Here is a 24,628-nt window from a genome sequence, read left to right as displayed (position 1 = left end):
TCATGAATTAAGGAATTAAAAACCATTTCTTGCACTTTAAATAGATAATAATTTGCCTTTTTTTCTATTCTAGATAATTTTTTATTCTGTCAAACTGTAGACCCCATAATGAAATGGAGATGGTACAGTGTAATTAGCTACAAATAGTGAACTTAATTTATCTTAAATTATGTGTAATAAGAGAAAAAATATGAAACCACATTAAGAATGATGTTACTTAAAGAAATAAAAAAAACGTATTGTAATTAGTTCATGTTCCTTTTGAAATTAGAGCTATAAGTCTTTGGAAAATTTGTCAGAGATATATGAAGTTTCTATTAGATCTTTTTTTGTTTGTTTGTTATGTACCACATTTGTTATTTAATAGATAATGAGTTTTAACATCAGCTGTGGCTGGATCTCTTAATTTGAATACTATGCTTAAAGCATCTTTTGATTTCTTTTAACAAGATATCTCAAAGTTAGAAGATCTTTGAAATAGTCTGTATCCTTAATTAGATTTGATCCCAACCTGTGCAGCACAAGCCATTATTAATTGAGATTTATGCAAAAGAAGATAGAGGTAATGAGCATTTGAATGGCTCATGGATCAGTGCAGACTTAAATTTACTGTAGCATGTTTTCATTGATCACCCCTACAGTTAGGGTGGACTTTACTGAGAAGCATAGAGAACTAGGAAATACAAAGAATGGGATTGACCTTTAGCAAATTTTGAGTGTTAGGAACTTTATCTTTGATAATCTTCCCTTCACTTCACAACTTTTTTCAATTCAGGGAGCAATTTCTCTTCCCTTCTCTCAGCAGTTGAGTCACCCCCTTGCTCATAGACTTCATACTGACTTCCGATTACCCCAAAACTTGAACTTCTGCCAACAGCAGCAGTTTTTTTTTTTTTTTTTCCAGTTCAGAAAGCTCCATGCTCTTAGTCTTTACTCTTTGACATTGTCACCCTCTTCCCCAGTAATTCCTAAATCAAAACACTCATTCCTTGGGTGTAGTAATTACTGCTAGGTCCTGGACGGGAAGTCAATTAAGCAAAGACACAGAATGTTGAATGAGTATCATTCAACAGTTTGATGGGTATATTTTAATTAATAAGCCTTTAACACTTCGGGTGTTTACATTTTAGTAAGAGCATTCCTCTGATTCAAAGCGTGTTTCTAATTTTTGAAGCTTCAGCAAAAATTTGAAAGAGATGAGCTTCCCCGCAAGTGCTGAGCTCCGTTCCTTTCCACCTCTAAGTTGTGATCGGTCTCTGGCCAGCTCTGACCCAGGAAGCTGCTCCCTGGCTAGCACTCTTAGTCCGGAGAGGAGGATCTATGACAACTTGGTGTCAATTTTTGCTGTCCACTCACTTTTGCCTGTTCTATTCTCATGCTCTAAATATTTTGAAACCAGCCAATAGAAGAACCTTACGGAATGCAAATCGTATTTAAGAGAAGTTTTAAAATTCGCTTTTCATGCTTATGTGTTACAAGTCCATTTTTCACCTTCTCTTCCATTCCAGGTGTTCCTGCTTAGCCCCTAACCCCTACATCCTCCTAGCATACCTTCCTTCTGAAATCAGTTGGAAATTCAGAGGGAGTGAAAAAAGGAAAAGAGAAATAGAAAAGGCCCTGACTGAATGTTGCTAATTGAGGGAAAGTGAGGCTGCTCCATGTATGAAGTATTGTTCCCAGTGGCTGCTGCTGAGATGAACATTAATCTTCTTTTAGTAAACTACATTTATATAATTAATCATGTTGTCATTTGGGGGTTAGTGATGCAGTTTGCCTTGGATAACTGCCGGATACTGCAGACCTTTACGCTAGCCTAAACTTTTCTGACTTACCTAGTCTAAATACCTTTACACTGAACTCAAAGTTAGTGTGCTAATGTCGTTTTGCTCTAGCTATTTTTTTTTTGTTATCCTTGTCCTTGTTTTAAGTTGATCTTGAGATTTTACATGAGAAAAAGAAGAGCAATTAAATATTCCTCGCTAGTGAATTTCTTAGTGATATTACTGATAAACTGTGGATGTAGTTGAATGGTTAAACTTTGCCAGAGCAAGTATGTATATAGCACATGCTGTCCCTGACACACTTGAAGTTGTACACTTTTTGAAAGAATGAAATATAGCTGTTGGAAAACCATTATTTTATGGCACAATTTAAACATCCTTCCCAATTCTATGAAGACTTGAGCTAGGTAGTATCTTTTCCTGCTCTGAATTCTGTACCATGTATTACTTGGGTCATTTCTTTGATAGCTGCCTGTACAGAGGCATTTCCATTCCCTGCTAAATGCTAAGCTTCTTGGACACAGAGACCAGGGCGTCTACTTCTTTGTGTGCAACACAGCCGTGGCAAAGTAGGTGTTCAATAAACACTTCTTTGATTGAGGATTGACAGTTTCCACCCTGTATATGCAGATTGAGGGGTATTTACCTTCTGTCTCTATACCCCATTTGCTGTTTAATTGGCTATTAGCTGGAACTGATTGATAGACATGAACACTTTTTTTTCAAAAAGAGAATTGGCAGCTATGTAAATACAGCACTTAACCTTAAGCACTCAGCCATTAACCTTAATCACTGTCCATTAACCTTAAAGCACCCCAGGTTTCTCCCCTTACAATCCCCCAAAGCAGACCCCACTGAATGCATTCTTTAGCACAAAAAAGAATCTTTTAGAATGTTTTTCTTATTGTTCTATGAGTGGCTATAAAAAAATGTATTTTGAAAGGGAACACTTGACTCTATTTCTTTATGTAGATGCTAATTAATTTTCCAGGTGTTCATAGAAAGATACAATATTGGAAAAAATATTTTGAAGAGCATGTTGGGATATATTTGGTAAGGAAAAAACTAAACAATGTTTTTTTTAAAGTGCCATTTATAAGGTTGATAATCACAAGTGCATTACATACCACTTTCTAATTAAGCCTGGAAACATGAAAAATAAATAAACTTTTTCTATAGCTGCTACTAAAATCATATTTAAAATGAACTTCAGATATGTAGGCACAATCACTTACTTTAAGAATAGTGGCTTCCTGAAATACTTTATATCTAATGTCAGAGAATAACAAAGACAGAAGGATAAAGGCATTTCCTTTTTTAAACATAACACTTTAGATTTATTCTTTAAGTGTGCTCATCAATAGAAATAACCCCTATTATTGAAATAATTTTAATGAAATGATAAGGAGAATAATCATAATCCTTTATAGTCTATAAAATTTATGTTTTCTATTTTGGGTGTTTCACAAAAAATATATAATAATGGTAATGGAAAGATGCAAAATGTCACCTGTCAGTTAATGCATTCCAATTTATTGTGTTTGTTTTATATCCTAGTTTTGTTTTACCAAGATGTATATTCACAACCTATAGTTGTAGTAAAATGACATGACAAAGTTGCAAAAAGTTTTGTGTGTAATTGTATACATAATGATGTTTTACAGCCTCAATCTTTGGAGGGAAAGCAGTAAATCAGTGAAGTTCCCATTGTATTTTGAACATGATACATATTAGGGTGAGGTGGACTAGAATGTGGGAGGATGGCTGGCATTTGGGGAGGCAGAGAGAGAGCACCTTGCTGTATTCAGGAAAGCAATTTGATACTAATGGACTGATTATTTTTAGATTTGCCAAAGTGCTCAGTGTTGCTCCAAATCCCAGAAGGAACTGACACTAGAAGGTGTGAGCAACTGAGGGCAGGGGAGGGTCTCCCTTACAACTGCATTTCAAGGTATATTTTAACAAATGTGAAATCTCACTGGAAAAACAAACCAGTGTAACACGATGACTTCAACTCCACAAAGATGTTACTTCAACATTGGCTGGTTAGCTGTTCCCTTGGAATTTTCAGTTACCTAACTGAGGAAGAAGGTGATAATGAGAGAGGGACTCGAGAAAAGAGAGTTCAGGCAGAAGGAGCTCCACAAAGGCATCCAATCCAAAACGGACCTCCTATTTTGAGAATTAATCAATAGCTTTCACAGCAATTACTCTCCATATGCTTAGCTGCCTCTCGAAGCACTTCTGCCATTCGTTCATTCTTGGCCCCCGAGGAGGCTCTTGAAGGTACACAGACACTAAGACCATAAATGAACAGTTTCACTTATTGTTTAGTAGATTCCATACCCTCACATCACTATATATATGGATAAATAGACATAACCATACACACTGACATTCTTTTCATACAAGGTGAGGAAAAATAAATGCAGATTTAGCTCCAAATTTGAACAAGTAAATGGAAGTAAATTTCTGTCCTTCATCTTTGCAGACTGTCTGTTAAAATATATACATTTGTTCATTTGAGTAATGTTGCTTAAGGAACCATGTCACTTTAAGAATAGGTCATTGCACTTGTTGAAACCGTGATGTAAACATATTAAGGGTATATTTTGAATTATTATTTTCTTTTAAAAACACGTAACAGGTACTCTTCTATCATGCTTTTTTACTCACAAAGGAACAACTAGGAATAAGACAAATTTCTTTCCCTAAATATGATTATCAAGTGCTATAATATGTGAGATCAGATAATGGAAAACTGATTAAAATGTCATCTTAATTTTTTTTTTTTTTACAGAACTTGGTTAGGAATAATAAGTAATTGTAGCCATGTCTCCAAGTTGCAAGACATGGTTAATTTAATGATAACACAATTAAAAACAAATTAAACCATGTTGATATTGTACAAGCCAATGTCTTACATCAGGTTCTAGGGACTACTTAGAGAGTTTGGACTACATAAAATGTATATTATTTTCTAACCTCTGTCTTTTCTATGTTTACTCTATCACCTTTTTGTTACTTACCAGTTTGGATGTTCATGCATGAGAAACACAAGATTCTAAAAATGTACTTTATTAAATACTTACATAGCAAAACAATATACTCAGTATTAGTAAAAGCAAATTTTTAAATTTGTTTAGTATTTTTATCATTTCACTCGGTCACCTGAATGCCTAGCATATATTAGATATTCATGTTATTTATTGAATCTTTTTTCTTTATAACAATTTTTATCTATTTATTTATTTTGAGAGAAAGAGACAGAGAGAGAGAGAGAGAGAGAGAGAGAGAGTATATGTGCACATGTAGGGGAGGGGCAGAAGAGAGAGGGAGAAAGAATCATAAGCCAGACTTGATGAGATCACGACCTGAGCTTATATCAAGAGTTGGACGCTTAACTGACTGAGCCACCTAGGAACCCCTGAATAAAATTATTTAATTCTTCAAATTAAGCACTGTTAGTCTAGTTTCATAAAAGTAACTTCAGATTCTGCCAATCTGTTGCATTCTTTTGCACACCCCCACCTGGTTGGTGGCTCTACATTTGGACAGCTGAGACATATTTAAAAGATTCTTAAACCAACTTCCCCTTATCCCTAGGTTCTAAAGAAAGAAAGAAAAAAAAAAAGACTTTCATGGGAATCAGAAATTGCCTGCATGAATACTGTTTCAAGTGAAAGCAGGAATGGGTGTCACGGATTAACTAGGAGTTTTATAAGTAAATCCCATGCACATCACCTATCAGTTAACAAAATATCTGTTCAGAATTAATTACGTACAAAAGATTGGGGGAAAAAGAAAGAACATAGGGATGCCTCCTACTTCCCAGCAAAATCACCCGGTTGCGTATTCTGTGAATTTCCTTCTTAAAAGACTGTTCTTGAAATTCATTTCGATCTCATTTTATCTGTAAAAGATTGAGGTCAGAGTGTCCAACCCAACCCAGTAAAGTCAGCTCCAACATCTGTATGACTGCATTTTCTCACCTGAGATTTTTTTTTCAAACGTTAAGTAGAAAGGAATTTAAGAAAATGATATCTGTTTCATATGTGTTTTTACCCTTAAAACAGCAAGTCAGTGCACTACCGCTACCCCAAAACCAACACAAGAAACAGCTAACCACTCATCACATTCACCCACACCCCCACACCAAATGAACAAACAAACACATAAGCAGACATAAAAAACAAACCAACTACGAAAACAGAGTCTGCCTCTCTAACATTTCATCATTGCAAGGAAATTTCAGGTTGAATGTGTATAGTAAAATATACTTTCACCAGGGAATGCGAGGGGGGCTGTCCCTACCCCTCCTGGCCTCAGCCCCAGCACTCCTGGGACCCAGCACTCCTGGGGGCGGGGGTGAGAACTCTGGCGCCTGTAGCCCATCTGAGGCCTGCTGGAAGAAAAATGATGTCACAGATGTTTCACTGTTTCTTCCTCATCTCCTCTATTTCCTTCTTTACTTATACCTTTAAAGGCGTTTTCCTATTTCCAGTTTGTCTTCACTTTTTCCAACCTCTGCCATTTTTCCGAAGCTCTCACGTCCCTTAGCTAGAGGGACAATTTTTCTGACCAAATATAAACATTCATTCCCACTGGCCCTTTGTATTTTCTCTTAATTTTGACTGCGGATGGAGCTGCTTTTTTTTCCCAGGGTAGAAGTGAGGGTGTGAGGATCCTCCCCTGAGTTTGCCATCTCTAGGGAGGCCCTGGAGACTACTGGCTATTAATTAACATTTTATGATGCCCTTCACACCCTTCAGAGGAAATACACTGTCTTAACGCCAAATAGTAATAGTTCAGTTCTCCTCTCCTTTGGGTTCTGGATGCACCAGCTCTCACCCTCCTAAGGGGGGGGGGGGGGGGGAGGAATGTTAGACTCCATATTATACCTACCTAGAGGATAAAATGTCAAGTGTAAAGGCTCCTACAAGGAGGAACGCTTTGTACCAATTTCAAAATATTTCTCTGAAAAGAAAAAAAAAATGAAAAAGGGAACACTCCTCAGCTTAACGATTGGATGAGAAAACCCACTCCCCTGGAATTCTATACAATATAAATAGGGAGCAGGATTTCTCACCTGTGCTTCCTGTAGTTCTTTCACTAGAGAACAACCTGCCTTTTTGAGAAGAGCAAACTATGGGTTCACTTGTCTCGAAGACCACCTTCACCACACAGGAAGGTCCTGCTCTAGGTGAAGTTTCTGTGTGATGCTGTTTTTGGCTTGCACACAATTGTGTCTCTCATCCATTTTTTTTTTCTTTTTATTTAAAATATAGAAAACTGGTTCCTCTAGTGAGGAAATTTCAGGTTTACTTCATTTATATTCTCTAATCATATTATTTTTAATATTATGTTAGAGTCAGAGAGATCCGACAGAAACTGTCGTTTTTGTTTTTGTTTTTGTTCTTGTTTTTTTCCCAAGGCCAAAAGATAAGGAAAGATAAGGAAAGTGACAGAGTTAGGATTCTCTCACTTCTAGCAGTAGAGACCCAGAGCCCTCGTCGTCACCATGATGGAACGTACACAGCCATGTAGTGTTTTGAATTCATCCAGATCTCAAAGATCTGGACCCATGTGTGTCTCGGGTATCTGGGCTTTCTTGCACTAAAGGTATGGAAAATAGAACTATAACTCACTCCTGCCTCAGTGTAGTGTTATCCGTTATATTTTTCTTTTTAAGCTTTTCTTTTCATGGAAAAGTATCCTCTTTGAATCTGATGTTTAAGGTAATTCTTACAGTGTGGGGATTCTTATTAATGACTGGAAATTCTCTTCTTAGTTTCTAAACCGTCTAAATGATCAGATATGTTTATTCAGCTATTCTCATGGTAATTAAAACATGCATTATATTAGAACTAAATGTAGAATACGAAGATGTATCCATGGATAGCATTTAAATCTTTCCCATTTCTTTTATTCTTGTAATCATAATCATTTTTAAGTTAAAATCATGGGAGATAAAGGGATTAAGCATAAAGTTTTATGTGAAAAACTTCAGATGTTAATAAGAAGAAGGAAACTAATATTTAATAACTACTTAGGTATCAAGTATTTTGCCTAACCATGTTTCTATCTGTGAGTGTGTGTGTGTGTGTGTGTGTGTGTGTGTGTGTGTGGTTCGTTTTTTTTCCCCATCAAACATATCTGTATGAGGAAAGCATAAATGGTGGCTCAAAGAGATTGAGTTGCTGTTGTTCATATCTAGCATTGGGAAGAGCAGTGATTAAGACCCAGAGCAGTCTGACTCCAGTTTTGTAACACCAGATATCCTTGTTACTGCCATTCTCACCATTATTGGAAATGTTACCAATGGTGACTACATCTCTCAATAGTAAAAGCTGTTGTTAATCACACTATTTGCCATTTTGCAGAGATAGTATTCTACTTTTTGAATGTCAGGGTTTCATGATGTTTCAGATTTTCCTTTCTCCATTGTAAAGTCTACTGACGTAACTTGATGATAGTTTAGTTGAGTGGACCTATATTCCTGTGAAATAGTATAGTGAAGTGTGTGTTAGTGAAAGTTTAAAAGCAGAATACTGATTTGTGACTGGGTTTACTTCTTCTGGCATATGATACCTCTAAAGTATTTAAAAGTATTTTATAATTTGAGAACCACTGGATGTATTATCTAATATAAATGGGGGGGGTCATGTTTTATCTGAAAAAGTCTGGAGAGTTTGATGGGAAAAAAGACAAGTGAAATACGGATTAAAAGATAGAGCAAATATCAGCACCTTCTTGACCAATATAAATGCAAAGCACTAATAAATTTTAACCTATTTCTTGAATAATTAAGCTATTGAGTAAGCTCTTCTTGCTTTTTTAAGGTCTAAGAGTTTACTTTACCACCTCCATACCCCCAAATCCATATTCCTTCAAAGTCTAAAGCCTTCTTCAACATTTACATAATTCCTGAAACGTGTTGGAGTGGGGAAATCAGACAATGCAACTCATTTTTTGTTTTTGTTTTTTTGTAGCCTTTGACTTTAAGCCAACTTTCCCTCAATTCATGAAATAATTTTGCCATTTCTCTTGATTTTATTTATATGGATATAAAAACACGCACACATATATATTAATATGTGTTTTTCTTTCTATTCACATATATTGATATTCATATTTATTAATATTCTCTTGATTTTATTTATATGGACATAAAAGCACACACATATGTGTGTGTGTGTGTGTTTTCCTTTTTATTGCATTCATATATATTAATATTTTGTTAGATTGGGCACTCAATTTGAGGTTAAGTAACCCCTAGAGCTATCTACCGCTGTTCATTGAGTTAGTCTCTTTAAAACTCTATTAAATTTAGTTAGCAATCAGTGTCAAGTCAGTGCACTTAATAATAATCCTGAGCATTCACCTAAGCTACTAAGGGGAAAAAAAAATCTGAGAGGTGATTTGGAGGGCCACTATTCCTAGTGTGTTGCTCACAATTATAAGCAGCAAATTTTTACTGGAGTCTAAAAATGGATTTCCCAAGTCAGCCTTAGGTATAAAAGCATGTTTCCCTAGAAACCAGGGGGGAAAAGATGCATAGAAGTTTGGATGGTTGAGACGGTCTTTTTCGGCTCGGGGAATTAGGGGTTTTGTTGCACTCTGGCAATTCCAGGTCTAGATTTCATAACGCGTTCGTTCCTTCTCCCTCCCATGAGGCTAGAAAGCCATTGGGATAGGTTGCTAACACAATTTCTATTTTTATCCCTCAAAAGACTGGAGTTATTGTCCTACAAATCTAAGCTTTGCTTTTTTAACAACACTGTGGATGTCAAGGTCTTTGGATGCTTCCTGCATGTATTTCTTTCTTTGTGCCTTGGAAAAATGAGATATGTTGACATTAACCAACACTTCCGATATTTTAATTAAAATATCATACTTAAAAAGATACCTAAAGATCCACCTTCAGGGATTTTCTTGGATCCCTTTAAAGATTTCTAATCTGTTTAATAAGGGAGACATAAATACAATGAGTCCCAAAATGTTAGTCTCCTGGAACATCATATCGAGCAGTCACTCTGCTGAAAACAAATAGTGTTGGGGGGTGGGGTGGGAAAACATAGTGTAATATCAGTTCCCCTACAAGCCCACTCATAAGTATTAATAGTTTGTGGCTCAGGACAAAAAGAAACATCCCAAAAGATAGGAAAAATGATTGAATTCCAGTGTTTATCTGGCTTAAAAAAACGGCTTCTTTCAAGTGTATTACTGGTTCTGAACTTGAGAGTTTTTGTTGTCATCCATGATTAAAATACCATCATTTCCCATTTCAGTCTTTTACTTGCTTATTGGAAGACCTACTAAAGGAGGACCATCTCTCTTTTTTCTTCCTCTGTCTGCTCTCAACAATTTCGTCTGTATTGTTTGCTAGCCAGTAGAGAATCATAACCTATTTTTGCCTCTGACCCCGGTAATTTTACCTGTAAAATCCAATTATGAAAAAAAAAGGAGTGTCAAGTGTGGTCTTGAAGGGAAAAGAATTCATACCTCAGGCAGCCAGATGGGTGAATGGGAACAAGGTTGAGAGACAGGCCTACTTTTATTCCTATGGTAGTCTTTTTAGAGCTCACACTAAGGAATGATACTAAATAAGAAGTATTAAGAAATTAAAAGATAATTGGCGAAAGAGTGCTGGGATTTCTGTGTATAAACTTTGCTATATACTATCTCTAAGTACCAGCTCTTGTCTTATGTATAAGCCTCAGGCTTTTAGCATTAACTGAGAGTCTTTTTCTTAAATGCATCACACATTATCTTTAAGTTAGGTCACTGGCTCTCAGCATGGTAAGACTCACCCACCAAGGCCTACACTGTATTTTACCATGTTCTCACCTTCCAGAGTAGTTTTTTAAATTTATTTTCAAACAATATTTCACAACTGAAACAAATGATATTTCACAACTGTAACTATCTTCTGCTCTCCACAGGCTCATTTGTGTCTGTTCAAATGCTGTATCACACAGCCTACTTCTAATCTAAAATAAAATGTATTTTTGATGAGGAACACCAGTTTGGCCAAATTAAAGAAAAATAAAAACAAGGTTTTTCAAGGACATTATTTACAAGGAAAACACTTTAGCTTATTTAATTTTGGCCTTGCAACTTCTGATAATGGAAACAATAGAGGATTTATAAACTTTTTATGAAGTGTTACAAGAACTTAAGGAATCTTACAATGATTTTTTTCTGTCCTTCCCATTCTTCATTAGATTATCTAGCTGTAAATTTAGTAATTGGTGAATATTTATTGACTCCGCTAATCTCAGAAGTAATAAAATCTTCTCTGATTTAATTTTTGTTTAGAATAGTTAATGTTTTTGTTTTACATTTATTTCATTAACAATTTTTAAAGAAACTAATAGCACAGATAACCATTATTTCAGATTACGTTTGAGTTTGTATTTTTCTAAAGTCTGTATTCTTCGTGAATAGAACAAACTATCAGAATGGTTGGGAAATAAAATTAATTATCGTGATTATGTGAAAGAACTCCTTACTGCCTGGTGGTAACAGCAGATTAATCACCAAGACACCTCATTTTACATAAGTAATTAAACCATTTTATAGAAGGAACCAACTATATGTGAGGAATTACACAAATTGACCCAAGCTACAGTCATATTTATTAGAAGAATGCTTTCACTTTTTCAAAAGCACTTTTCACATATACCCCATTTAGCACATATGGGCAATTATTTAGGTGAACAAAAAAAAAAAGAAATTCTTAATGATCATCAGTTACCATGTAAAAGCACAAAGACTTTCCTTATGTTTTGGGACACAAAAGAAGGAAGTAACACAACCTGCAGTTTATTATTTTGTATCAGATGCAAACCTTTTTCTAAACTTTAAATCCAACTGAAAGCAGCTGCTGGAAAAATATCATTACACTGTACCTTAAGCTACAAAAACCAATTTAATGGTGACATTTTATTTTGTTCAGATGGTCTGCTCTTTTCTTCTGTTTAAACCAGTAAAGCCTATGGAAACTGTATCTGGATGAAATCACTCGAAGGTGAAGGCCCATGACCAAAAACATTCTTTAAAGATTACAGGGTTCTAGTCAAACAGGATAGCAGCACTAACAAGATCGAAGGTCTCCCAAAGACAGGAAGTAATATTACATCATTCATATACATAACTACACGTTCCCTTTTCTAGAGAAGGATAGAGAGTTTATGATTCAAAAATATCAATACATAAAACATGGGCATTACTTTTAAAACACATGTGGATGCCTTTCAGGTCAGCCTATTTCTATTTTTTTAAAGATGTAATCACTTCTCTGACCTTGCCAGGTCAAAAATTTTTCATAAAAGTTCCTTAAATGTTGACCATTTTATTTATTTTTCCTGAAATGAACTGTAAAAAAGAGAAAATTGCCTGTGCTTTTGTTACATATCAATATTATCACAAACAAAACCTGAAAAGTATGCACAATTTGACACTAAGACTGACCTAGCTTTTTCAGAAATAGTTGTATTTTACTGCAAAGAGATAGTTAAAAAAAAAGAAAACAAAAACTACTCTTGATATGAATCCAATATTCATAAGTCTTTTATTAGAAAAACCTTGGGACCAGATTGTTTAATCTAGCGCCAGCCTTTGTTGAATATGAAGGTAAGAAATCTCTCTGCCTCTCTCACTAATTTTTACCTTTAAATTATTCTTAACCGATAACACACTTTTGTTCATTCATTCACTCATTCATAATTTATACTTAATCTCTGAAAAGGACTTAACATTAAAGTTATGGATAACTGAAAACCATTGACTTAAATAGTTGATAAAAACAAAGAGCGGGAACAATATAAGCTAACACGGTTACTGTGATATGAGCTTCATGGCATCTAAGAACCAAGCAAAGTGCCTTTGTAAATGACCTTAAATGCTGTAAACTAAGCACCTGCTGTGGATTGTAGTTATAACCTTTCCATAAGTGAGACAAGGCTTGCCACTTAGGAATGACTCCCAGGTGGTCCTGGCACAGCCTGGTCACATCTGCTAGGTCTTAGAAAAGTGGGAGTGAATGTTCTGCATGCTGGCATTGTGCCACATGACCTTGCTGAAAGTTTTGTACCAATAAGGGTTGCAAAAACTCCCAAGATATGGAGAAAGAGAAAGTTCCAAATTAAAATACAATAGTGAGTACCTCCAATAAGCAACTTTCCCTCTGCTACTCTAAATTTTCCTGATTCTTTGATGAATTTATTGGACTAGATCATTTCCAAGAATTTACTCTTCTCTCCAGAAGTCACAACAACTATTTCATCTTCCCAGTGGTAGCCTACATAGAGTCTATCATTTACTCATTCAGCAAACATCACCCCAGGTTTTCATGAACAAAATGTAGTCTCTACCTGCCTTAGGCTCAGAGTTTTAGCAGGATAGACAGAAATGTAAGCAGATTATTAGAATAAGAAGTAAGAAAGAAATTGCTATAATGCTACTGTTACTTCCAGGTGTGTTGAAGGAAGTGCTTTAGCCTTCTGGTGGGGTCAAGAAAGCCATTATCTTGAATGAGTTAGGTAGATAATGACTATCAAGGAAAATGGGGAGGCACATTTCTGGTGGAGAAAATGGTCTGTATGAAGGTAAAAGGTGAAAAAAACAGTTGGTTAAGGAAAAGAAGGTCACTGATGTTGGAATGCATGGAAAATGGAAAGTGGCTTAAAGAGTAGATAGAGGCCAGATCATAACAGTTCAGTGCTTAAGGTCATGGACCCAGAGTCCAATGCCTGGAATTGATTTGTGACTTCGTCATTTATGTGGTCTACAACTCAAAAAAATTTAATTTAACTCCTCTTAACCTCAGTGTCCACAAAGACAATTAGATTGCTCCTTTATATTATGCTAAGGAGTAAATTAAATAATGCAAACTAAAAATGAAACTTCCAACAAGACACCGAAAACTGAAAAATGCAAAATTGCACATAAGGTGCTAAATCACCACATGTAGATTTTTGAAGGAAATTTCTGAACACTGGTAATCCAACTTGTTTGTAGGCTAAGAGTGAAGTAGAGGGGGGAGGATTTATGAAGCAATTTTATTAAAAAGAGTGGTTGCCACCTGGTGGGCATCCATTTTCATGGGAGAAAGGGGTAAAGTGGTGTTATCTCCATCACCTCAAGCCTAGAGAGAACTCCAGAGAAGAGGGTCTCATCTGGGGACATCTGGATCACTCATAAATGTGTTCCAGTGAAGATGGTTTCTCCCATCTTCAATGTCCAAGGTACTATTTTAGCCTCCAGTCTGAGCTGACCTGAGGTGGAAGATTTGTTGCTAAGTCAGGTTCATCTTGAATATGCATATATGTATGTATGTATGTATGTATGTATGTATGCATTCATGTATGTATAGATTTTTTTTTAATTCTAAATTGAGGCTGTGTTTTGTGGCTTGAGTGATCTTTTACCTAAGAAAGCACAGAAAATCCATAGGCTTGTCAGAGTTTTCTTCCATGGGCAGGGAAAAGTAAACTTTATGACAAATGTTTTTGAAAAATGGTGAGAGAAAAAAAATGAAGTTTTAGTTTGATTGTGTCAGAGTCCAACTCACTCCACATACCCCAGTTGAACATTAAAGCACCAAAAGGAATAGTTGGTAAATAGTGACTGGTTATTTTTTGCAGCGTTAGAAGCCATGCCAAGCTATGAAGTAGATCCTGGATAAATTGAAAAGCCATTAGAAGGAGAGATAAATGATCAGATTTACATACCAGAAGATAGTTCGGAGCTAAGGTTCAGTCAGATGTGTTGGGGAAGAGGAAGAAATGAGAGGAGGCTGTTTAGGAAGCTACTTAATATCCTCCAAAAGAAATGTTAGTGTTTGTAATGAAAGCAGTAACCAAAGTGAGTGTAGATTTGGTAGATATTTAGGGGTAGAATGTAGGACCAACAGACATGTACTGAAATAAAAAATGCAAAATGTCTTTTCTAGTTTTCTTGTTTGAGCAATAAGAAATAAATGAAGAAGAATCAAATATTTTATTGATAGTATGTTGAATTTGGGATCTTTCTGAGAGTTCCTGTGAAACATATACAGTTGGAAATAGTCACCCATGCTCAGTAGTCAAACTTGTATTAGAAATTTTTAAAAATTGAAAATTATATTTACTTATACAGAACACTTAAGACTTCCAGGAATAATTTGAAAATTGCAGATCTCAGATTAATCTTCCCATATTTTATTTGTGTTTTACTAAGGTATAATCTATATACAAAAACAATGGACATAATTTGATTAGTTTGTAGTATGCATACACCCATGAAACAATCATCACAGTCAAGGTAACAAGCATATTCATCATCTCCAAAAGATTCCTCCTGTGTTCTTTTGTTTTGTGGTTAAGAGCACTTAACATGAAATCTACCCTTTTAACAAACTGTTGAGTATATATTACAGAATTGTTAACTATGGGCAGTGTGTTATACAGCAGATTTATAGAAAATCTGGCGTAACTTAAACTTTATACCCATTGAACAACAATCCCCCATTCCCATTCTCTTACCCCATAATCTCATTTAATATACAAGTAAATGATAATGGGAAAATGTAGTTGATTTGTTTAAATGTGTGCACAGTTTAGACACATTTATTTGTGATTATAGATATCAACAGTGGTAGTATCAAAACTTATGTGTTTATTACCCTTAAGCCTCTTTATTCTTAGAGCCACCCAGTGTGTGTGTGTGTGTGTGTGTGTGTGTGTGTACACACACACACACACACACACACACACATATATATACACACACACACATATATATATTTATATATTTATATGAGACAACCTCAGGTCTCTATGATTACTCCTCATATAACTCCAGTCCCTGATAAGAATGAAGAAAAAGCCTGTATAATCAGATAGACTTGAAACAACTCTTCCCGCTTCAATCCTCTTTTTCTTTATGTTGTTAGAAGGAGTACATGCTCCAGCTTCAAAAAAATTTTAAAAAGTATAGGTTATATAGTAAAAAGTCTTCCTCATACCTCTATGCTCCAAAAGCAACTGAATAGGACTTCCTCATGTATCTCTTTTATGTAATATTCTCCATCTCTGATACCTGTTGTTGATAGTCTAATCTCCATGCATTTATTATGATGAACTTTATTAAATGGAAAACAGATCATATCACTACTCCACTAATTATGTTTTTTATATGTTCTTATGACAATTAGGGGAAAATGCAGAGTTTTTACTGTAGATTTTAAGGTCCAAACGATGTATGCCTTGCCTACCACTTTGGCATTATCACACTCCATGAGACCCTTCATTCACTACCTTTGCTCTTAAGCCAATCAAGCATGCTGATGACTTCGTCCATTGTACTGGTCCTCCTTTCTTTCTAGAATGTTCTAGAATGTTTCTTTCTAGAAGAATGTTCTTTCTAGAATGTTCTTTCCCTATCTTCCCATGGCAGACTCCTTATCCTTCAGCAATCAGCGAAAACATCAGCTCCTCAGAGTAACCTTCTTTTCTTTATTTCCTCTATTAACTTCAGTACACAATTTTGAAGAGAAAGATTTGAGTTCTTCTCTGTACTCTGCCCTCACTTGCTGTATAACCTCAGGCCTATGACTTTTTTTAACATGAAATTTATTGTCAAATTGGTTTCCATACTACACCCAGTGCTCATCCCAACAGGTGCCCTCCTAAATGCCCTTCACCCACTTTCCCTCCCTCCCACCCCCCCATCAACCCTCAGTTTATTCTCAGTTTTTAAGAGTCTCTTATGGTTTGGCTCTCTCCTTCTTTGTACCTTTTTTTCCCCTTCCCATCTCCCATGGTCTTCTGTTAAGTTTCTCAGGATCCACATAAGAGTGAAAACATATGGTATCTGTCTTTCTCTGTATGACTTATTTCGCTGAGCATAACACTCTCCAGTTCCATCCACATTGCTACAAAGGGCCATATTTCATTCTTTCTCATTGCCACGTAGTACTCCATTGTGTATATAAACCACAACTTTATCCATTCATCAGTTGATGGACATTTAGGCTCTTTCCATAATTTGGCTATTGTTGAAAGTGCTGCTATAAACATTGGGGTACAAGTGCCCCTATGCACATCTCCAAAGACAAGGGAATTAAAAGGCCTATGACTTTTATAGATCTTTTTTTTAGGTTGAAAAATCGGGATAACATTACTTTATTGTCAGGGTTGTTGTAAGAATTCAGTAAGTAGAAACTATTACATGTGTTAATTTATCCTTAGCTCAAAAAAATTAAGTTGCATTTCTTTCATTAGAATTTGAAGATCAAGAAATCTAGGAATGAAAAAAGAAAAGAAAACTAGGAATGCATCTGAAGAGAAAATGATATTTAATGGAGATAAAAGTTTCTTGATCATTAGCCATGCCCAGGACTTATTATTTAACTAGTGCATTAACTATTTATTCATCAATGTCTAATCTATATTGGGTAGTGATCTTAGTCCCTGGCAGAATAACATGGATACATGTAATCTATGGAGGAAATAGGCATATAATTATATTGCAATACATGCTATTAATATAGTAAGTACAATATTTTATGGGAACATGAAGGAAGAGAAAGCTTTATATAGGCCAGTTTGATTTGATTCTCAATTGAACAAGTGTTCAACAAAGAATAAAGTACAAGTCATTCTAAGAGTAAAATTATGGATGGAACTTTAACAAATTCTAACACTGAGGAGACTGTAATGTGAACGTTTAGATTGTAAAGTTTTAAAGAACAAAGTTCAATGGAGTCTAATGCTTCTGAGGTGAAATGGTTTAGATTTTTTAAGTGGTTATAAGATTTGCATATGAGGTGTCACTGGTAAGTTTATCAAGAAGTGTTGCCTTAAAGTGGTGCAGGCAGAATGTACATTCACTGTGTTGAGGAATGGAGTGAAAACATGGAGAATAGAGAGTGAGACTACAGTTTCAAAAAGTTCAATGCCTATTTATTGGAGAAATATTGAGTGAAATTACAAAAACTAAAATATCGAGGGGAAGTGTATTTAATGGAGGAAACTTCAATCAGTAAGAGGAGAAGAAAAAGGAGTAGAGCAAGCGCACTTGAAAATATGGGAAGTGAGGTCAATAACGTAGGTGGAGGGACTCAGAGATGCTTCTTTTCTGCCTGGAGAGACATGACGATGTCAGTTACAATTTGAGAAGTTGTGGATTGAACATATGCAATATAGCTTATAAAGCAGACTCTTAACCATTTTTCACTAAAGCCCTCTTGTCCTTTTAACTTGGGATCCATCCTGACTGTGAACTCTAGATGGAGTAGGCATCCATATGTGGTAACTTGCTTCTGCTTTTAGAAAGGTCTTTATTATTACAGACGCACTCAAAGGTTTGAGGAACATGACTAATTAAGAATGCCAGACTGTGAGGAAGGATAAATGTGACTTAAAGGAAACCAGCCAGACAAAAGAACAGACCACAGCTATTCTAATTTCAAAAAACAGGAGTCTTTAATGATCTTGTTAAGCTAATGTCAGTATCAGTGATCAGGAAAAATTAGCTCCTCACATTCTTTCAGGGGTACTTTGGCTTGTTTACATAAAATTCCTTGGGAAGACTCCAGAAGTCACAGTTGCTATATGTAAAATTTTGTCATTTTTTTTCTTGCTTGATTAATATCAACCCCTGAATTATATGCTGCACTGTAAAATATTACAGCACCAATATCCTAAAAATGTAATATAAACTAAAAATCAGGCCATATATCTTTCGTTAATTCCTCAGACTGCTTTGATAGTAAGGTATACTTTTGTGAGGGGGAAAAATATTCAGTATGTAACATGTCAATACGTAATACCAGATGGGAAAATGCTTTATAAATTGTAAGGTATAGTCATATATGAGGCACTATATATCCACAGAGAGAGAGGGGAATGATTAAGATATATTGGCTATCACCAGCACTTGAAAAGTATAAAAAGAAACTCAAAAGATAGCTTAGCATCAAAAAAATGTCCAAGAAACTGAATATCACAAAATTTTAACAGTATCCCTGAGGCAGTAGACTCTAAACCTCTAAGTCCTGCTATTGAAACACTGGTCTTTGTGGCCAAGATGGTAAACTTAAAAATTGTGAGAGAACTGAACAACCCAGGATTAAATGAGAAATTAGAATCAAAGAACAAAATGAATTATGTTTGTTTTTTATAAACGTGAAATGAATTCACTTCTTCTGTGTGGTTTAATTTTCTTTCATTTGAACTGACTCCACCTTAATGGTATTCAGATTAGCTAAGCATTAGTAGTTATATATTCTAAAGTAGTTTAACCCTTCTCAGAAAGCCTTTGTTGATTTTGGTCATAAAAGGTCTATGCGTAATTTAAAGGAAGGTGGAGAAGGCACAAATCTCCATTATTTGTTCATGGCCTATGCTGATTATAATGCACAAAATATTATCTCTTCAAGCATAAGTGTTCTGAATTATGCATCCAAAGTTTGTCTTATTCAAAAGAAGTGAAGACAGCTGTAAAAAAGAGCTTTCCAAGTATTTGTGCATCAAAAAATACATATTCATGATGGAAAATTACCCACCAAAAATGTGCTCTTTGCAAGGGGCAACATTATAATTTTGCAAAAGTTAAATCTTGTCTTCTTCTTACTCTGTTACTATGTTACTCCGGGTAGGACACAATGGGATAGTCAGTGGAGATCCTTGAAATTTTCTCTTTTTGAATGTTTAAACATATCGAATGTAAGAACCAAATTTTGAGGATATAAGTGACTGAAACATAAGGCAGCTACAGACTGCTCACTAGGAACATTTATCAACATGTTTAATCTGCAATTCATTTCACATCCCATGTATAGAGCGTCGTGTGTATTAGATGGCATTTCGAATGAAGTATATTTGAAGTACATTACGCTTTCTTAAATAAGAAAATGATATATACTCTATGAATTTTGAGGTTATATTTAGGATGCTAAAATAATTTTATACAAAGAGATGTATTTTAAAAGTATAGGAATAAATAAACCCACTTTCCAACTGCATAGCTTGGGGATTCTCCTGATTTGAAATCTAAGTCCATCTTTGCGTATGAGTGTAGGCATTTCAGTGAAGCTGATATGATTCAATTTTATATTTTGGTTCACCGCGGTGTCAGTTTCAGGGAGTCACAAATAACACCTGAAACCAACACGCTGAATTCTGGCTCTTCTACTTCCTACACAGACTTCCTTTTAGAGCCTTGGCTTCCTTATTCTTGAATGGGGGGGGGGAATATCCTGTGTCTTCAGAGCTTTGCGTGTCTTAACTTAGCATATAGTAAAGCTACAGGTAAACTGTAAAATACTGATCAAATGGGACAGAATGTTATATAATTCAAACTGCTGCTATCCAAGTCCACATGTATACTGGCATCATTGAAAAGTCTTGGAGACCTAAGTGGCGAATAATTTACCTCAATTTTACCAAATGATGAAATTGGAAAGGGTAAATGAGTTTATATCCTTTGCTTTACAGCTAGATGGTAGAAAAATTGATGCAGAATAGCCTGCAAATTGCATAATATTCTTCCCAAATTATTATTATTATTATTATTATTATTATTATTATTATTATTATTACTTGTCATTTTTTCCCCTCAGGATTGATTAGTAAATTATACCTCCCCATACTTCATAACATTTTTGGAAAAGTTCCCGAAAACATAATTTATGACACAAAGATAGTACCGTATTACTAGTTACTGAATATGTTGAGTCAAGGAAACAAAGCCAAACTTCTGTCCCCTTGCTTTATTTGCCATTCAGTCTTCAGGATTATAAAGTCTAGTGGAAGAGAACATCTGCAATTACAACACACGTCTTTAAATTAGTTTTAAAAACTCTCAGTCAAGAATCCTTAACATTTTGAACATTACAGCTATTAGCATTGTTGAATAGAGTTCATGAAACCCTCTCTAATGCCTCTGAAAGCTTATATGTAACAAATATTTATATTTTATGAAGTAAATCATAATTAATATGAAGAAAGTTGTATTTCCTTAAGATTATTAAAGTGTTCTGAGAAAGTTAAAAAAAAACTTTATTAAATGCAAAAATTGTTTAGACTGTCAAGGAAATCTTCGAGAAATCCGTAATTGAGACCTTACATATTTTTGATCGATTTTCCTCACACCATTGACTTGAGTCATATCTACTTTCCTTCATCTCTATCAGGGTTGATAATATTTATTGTTAATAACCTGCTACAAAGGTTGTTGAAGTTAGTTTTGTTTTTTGTTTGTTTGCTTGCTTCTTTTTTGGAAAACAACTTGAGTCCTTTAGAGAGAATGTTAAAACATTGCAGCTCATCATTACTATTTTTGTTTTATTATAAAGAAACAAAGCATAAATAAAATGTACCAATCAGCATCCCATGGAGAATTTGCTTTGTATCAACAGATCCAGTGTGAATCTTTCTTGTTCTTAACAGTTCCGTAGATAAACTTTTTCAGTACTTGAAGCTAGAGTATTTAGAAATATGAATATGTGTTTTTAACTGAAACTCATTTCACATCTTACATGACCTTTTCTTACTGATACCACAACAACTTTATACAACATGACACTGAGTTACATGTTGGAATGTAATGAGTCCTTGGAGGATTTTTGTAGAGAGCAAGCACAAAATTATATATGTATATATCAAGTGTAAAGGCAGGAACCTGGAGGGTGACGGTATACAATACACACTCAAGATAATTTAATAAGAATGGGAGATGTCAAGTGGTTGTGTAAAATCTAGAGGCTGGACCTGGAAGAGAGGTGGGAGGACTCCTGTAGCCACAGAGCTGACAGCCTAGAGGTCCTTTCCTCAAGGAAAGGTAAGACAAAGAAAAGTAATTGCTGGAATCTTTTAGAAAAAGCAATCAAAATTATAAAGTAAAATGTCAATTTCATTGATTTGTTTCTATCATCTGCATAGAAACAAAGAGCTACCCTGACTAGTAACTTTTTTCTCTGAATTAATGACATCAATATGTTAAATAGTGAAGTTAAATAAATTTTTTAAATACCCGTTTATTCTCTTTAAAGAGGGACACTGATAAAAGCTGTGGCACACGTCAAATGAGCAGTTAAAACATGTTCTTTTTACCAAAAGGCGGCAGAAGGAAAATCACTCCCTTGGTATAAACATGAGGTATTTCTTTCTCATTTCACAAACAAGCATTTCCTGTGCTTGTAACGCTTCTGTGTTGAGAAGATGAATAACGATTTATATAAATTACTGCCTTTAATTGGAATGTAACGTAGCATCCACACAATTGAAGAGATAGGTGGTAAACATAAAATCTTTCGTAAGGCAACATTATCAGTGCACAGAAGTACCAGGACTAGAAGCCAAGTACACTTAGGACCTGGTCGCATGCCAAGACAATACCCCTCATTTCATTTACATACAGTAGCCCCCCCTGACTGGTGGTATCACTTTCCCTGGTTTCACTTACCCCAGACATCCTTGGTCTGGAAGGAGATGATCCTTTTTCTGATGAATCATCAGAAGGTCAGTAGTAGTCCAATGCTTCATCACCATGCTTGTGTCATTCACCTTCCTCTACTGATAGAGGCATTTTATCACTTCAAGTCACTAGAAGAGGCAGCACAGTACCCTAAAATAGTTTTTAAGAGAGAGAGATGATGCTCATTTAATTTTAATTGTAGTATATTGTTATAACTCTTCTCGTTTATTATTAGTTATTATTGTTAATCTCTTATTATGCCAAATGTATAAATTAAACTTTATCATAGGTGTGTCTATATGGGAAAAACATAGTACATATAGGTTTCAGTATTATCCACAGTTTTAGGATCCACTGGGGACCCTGGAAAATATCTCCCATGAATGGGGGGGCTGGGGGGATACTGTACATAAGTATGTATATATTTATCCATCTGATTGTTTCCTATAACTGTGTAACATATAAGTGTACTTTCTTTTGCCCAGTAATTGTTTTCCCCCAAGGATTGATTGGCTGATATATTTGAAGAGATTAAGAATTAGAAACATGTTTCCCCATATACATATATATATATGTGTGTGTGTGTGTGTGTGTATATATCTCAAATATATTATATCAAATATATCAAATATATTTATATTCTCAAGTCAGAACACTTCAAATAGATTCAGGGTTTTTTTTTTTTAACTTCAATTTAAAATATGTTAATTAGTTGTTTAAATAGAAACATTTCAGATTATTTCTTTAGCAGAAATGCCTCACTTAAAATAATTTTCTTGGCTTATTTTTAAGGATTATTGCAAAAAATCATTTATTTTTTTAAGTTTATGTATTTTGAGAAAGACAGAAAGAGAGTGGGGAAGGCAGAGAGAAAGAGAGAGAGAGAGAATCCCAAGGAGCCTCCACACTGTCAGTGAGGAGCACGATATGGGGGCTTGAACCCATGAACCATGAGATCATGACCTGACCTGAAGTGGGACACTTAACCACCTGAGCCTCCCAGGTGCTCCACAAAAAGTAATTTTAATTCAAATTTCCTATGTATTCAAATTACTTGAAACTTTATGAAATAGATACAATTTTTGTTTTTTCGGTTACTAACAAAGAAAAAAAAAGACAACACTTCCTCCTCTAAATAATAAATCTTTCTCTACTTTCTAATCCATTAACTAGATTCAGCGATTTCCTTCGAGTTTGCTCTGTACTCAGATCTCCATTATCCATGGTAGAGCAGAGGAACGGCAGAACTGAAATTTAACAAATGTCCGTGTGTAGCTACATAGATATGGAATTCATTTGTATGTAATTGAACAAGAGTCTATTCTGTACTTGAGGAATAACTGACTCAGGAGATGCTGGAAATTTGCCGCTTTTCTGTTCTCCACCCTTCCTGACACTCCATTCCACACTAGAGATAGCATTATCATCAGATTTGTTCAATGTACTAGGTGTTCAGTGGTGCATCCGAGATTGGGGTTCATTTATCTTTGATACCAAAATTCAGGTGTATTTAGTGAGACACAGAAGTCGGCATGAGGTCCGAGTTTGAGTGTTGTGGCTTTATCACTTAACAGCTGACTTAAACCAAGTCAGTTTGGGTCTATTAGCCTCAGGTCTTCGTCGTCATAATGGATAGAAGATTTAAATTACAAAATCGCTCAGGGATTAGTCTTTTAATGTACAAATGGAGATCTGTGCACCCCTACAAAGTACTAACGTACTGTAAATAAACTGTAAACTATAAATAAAGCAAAAAGCACTGTGATTATATGTAGACGTCGTATGAAAAGAAAATTAGGACTTTTGTTTTTTAACAGACAAATGTATTTAATGCAGTGATTTTTAAAAGGTTTAACTGTAGTATACATAACTATGTGGTTACAAAATGAATATATCCATGTTTATTAAACTGTCACTATTTGTAAAATTTAAATCTTTCCACTTGCTTGATATTAGAGTCCTAGTTTTACCCCGTAGGATTTTTATCATTTGATATCTAGCTCATTCTTAAATGTTAAGAGATGATGGTGCCTCCTTAGCCATTGGCTTCATTATATTATCTGACACATAAGTACTCAACAATTTTGATGAATGACTCCTATATTAATTTAGGACCCCAAGAGTTCTACAGCCTAGAGTTTTCTTTGGGCCTTCAAAGTGGAATAATAGATTGTACCATATTAAGAGTTCATTTATCTTCCAGCCCCTAAATTGACTTGAATCAAAGAGCCTAGATGTCTGAGGATCTAATTTATTTTTATAGGCATATCTTTATAAGCATAGGGGATTAGAAATAAGAAAGGGAGCTATTTTCTGCTTTTTAAATATTTTCTTTTCCCATAGGACAATTTAACAAGTTGTGAAGTGCATAAAATAATTTT

At 35.0% G+C, this 24,628-nt stretch overlaps 1 protein-coding gene across 3 annotated transcripts in view; it reads left to right on the top strand.

The window, feature by feature from the left end:
- Positions 1 to 7,299: 7,299 nt before the first annotated feature.
- Positions 7,300 to 24,628, top strand: part of SEMA3A (semaphorin 3A) — a 446,388-nt gene continuing 429,059 nt past the window's right edge. For all 3 annotated transcript variants that reach the window (XM_042916651.1, XM_042916638.1, XM_042916644.1), the window contains exon 1: positions 7,300 to 7,403. The gene's annotated coding sequence lies outside the window, so the exon portion shown is untranslated. The remainder of the gene's footprint in view (positions 7,404 to 24,628) is intronic.

The sequence above is a fragment of the Panthera leo genome, chromosome A2 (assembly GCF_018350215.1).
Source record: "Panthera leo isolate Ple1 chromosome A2, P.leo_Ple1_pat1.1, whole genome shotgun sequence".
Lineage (NCBI taxonomy): Eukaryota > Metazoa > Chordata > Mammalia > Carnivora > Felidae > Panthera > Panthera leo.
This window is presented reverse-complemented; position numbering and strand designations above follow the sequence as displayed.